The sequence below is a fragment of the Eurypyga helias genome, unplaced genomic scaffold, assembly GCF_000690775.1.
Source record: "Eurypyga helias isolate BGI_N326 unplaced genomic scaffold, ASM69077v1 scaffold41015, whole genome shotgun sequence".
In the NCBI taxonomy this organism is placed as follows: Eukaryota; Metazoa; Chordata; class Aves; order Eurypygiformes; family Eurypygidae; genus Eurypyga; species Eurypyga helias.
Genome location: NW_010252851.1, coordinates 296 through 1983, shown reverse-complemented (window position 1 = coordinate 1983; position 1688 = coordinate 296). Strand labels below are relative to the sequence as shown.

At 57.2% G+C, this 1688-nt stretch overlaps 1 long non-coding RNA gene across 1 annotated transcript; it reads left to right on the top strand.

Moving 5' to 3' along the window:
• Positions 1-58: 58 nt before the first annotated feature.
• LOC104510297 lies at positions 59-685 on the top strand. Its single transcript, XR_727895.1, has 2 exons — positions 59-164; positions 465-685. It is a non-coding gene; the product is annotated as an uncharacterized LOC104510297 (long non-coding RNA).
• Positions 686-1688: the final 1003 nt, after the last annotated feature.

Below are 1688 nucleotides of genomic sequence, written 5' to 3'. Positions count from 1 at the left end.
CGGGGCGGGGGGTGGCGATTGTGATTTACGCCGGACTGAGGCGGCCTTCCTCTTTGTCGTAGAAATTTGCCTGCAATGGAACTGTAATCGAACACCCCGAATATGGAGAAGTGATTCAGTTGCAGGGCGACCAGCGCAAGAACATATGCCAGTTCCTCGTAGAGGTAGGGTGTCCGCGGTCCTTGCGCCTGCGGGCCGAGCGTTCAGCCGAGCGTCTCCCGCTAACCACACGGGTTCTGTTTTCCTCGCGCTGCAAGGGTGGGCTGATGGAGGAAGCTCGTTCTGTTCTTGAAATCGGTGTTTGAGGCAGTTAGCATCCTGCAGGGATTGGCAGCGGCGGTCTGATCCTCGTTCCCTGCTTTAGGGGGGAGCAGGAGTGTGACAGCTCTGCGGCGGCCTAGCCGGCACGCGCACAGAGAGCCCTCTGCTTCGCTGTGCTGCACAGTGCGTTTTCTTTCTTGCAGATCGGACTGGCTAAAGACGACCAGCTGAAAGTCCATGGGTTTTAGGTGCCTGTGGGTCACTGAAGCTTTACGCGAGAAGATTTCCGTACCATGAGATTCCCATCTGTCCCTTGTCATAAGTTTAAAACCAGCCGGTTTGTGTAATGTAACAACTTTGGGTCCACTGCTCAGTCTGGACTAGTGTAATTCAGTGATGTAATAAACTGACAAGAGCCCATGCTATCTCGTCTTCCTGTCCCTCATTTAACAGAGGTAAATCGGGCCTTTGGCATGGTCCAGCCTGAAGCTGAAAGTAACTAGATGTTCCAAGTTAAGCCAAGGGACTCGGCCTGTCAGTCCAGAGGCCGTCCGGATCGCTCCTCAGCCCAGCTGCTCTTCGTGCCGATGGACGGTCATTCTCCCGGTGCCTCCCGCAGTCCTACCCGCAGCGAGGCACCGAGCCGCGACATGGCACGGGGCGATGGCGCCTTCCCTCTAGGCAGTGGTGGCTCCTGGTGGCAGGATCTGGGGAAGAGGAGGAACTGAAGTGACTTCAAGGCTGGATGGCTGCAGTTCGGGCCTGGCAGGTGCTGGTACCCTGCAAGCCCAAGCCAGCGGGCTAGAGTATGCAAAGGAGCCGTTGCCTTGGCTTAAACTTCTGACAAGGGATCAATTTTGGACTAATGAGTGTTATTGTAGATAGAGCCGCAGAGCTTCTGTGTCCCTGGCACCTGCTGCCTCATGCCCTGTGAAGTAACGTTTGGTTTCATTTTTAATGTTTTCTGTAATGTATTTAAAGTCTTATTTAAATAAAAATGGTTTTCAAAGGCACATGCTTGGTGGATTCAGTTGTTCTGGAGCCCGAGTGCTTTGCTTTCAGTGAGCCCCGGTGCTGGCTCAGTGCTGTTGGAGCAGAGCCGGGTGGGCTTCCCTCCTGCTGCTGCGAGGGCGAGGGGCTCCGCAGGGCTGGGGTGGCACGTGGGGACCCCTGTGACCCACGCAGGAAGGGGCCGAGTTGGAGTAAAGAGCCCGTGTGTGTGGGTGGTGTTGAGTCACTCCCTCCCCGGGCTGCTCGTTGGGTCTCGTGCTTGTTGCGTCGCTGCCGGGAAGCTCCGCGCTTCTGCTTCCTGCAGAGACAAGTGGCTGCGGCGGGGAGGCCGCTGCCGCCCGGGTCCAGGCTCTGCCGCAGGCCGCTGCGGGTGAGGGGCTTCTCCTCAGCTTAGGAGCCCCCAGCAAACCAGAATG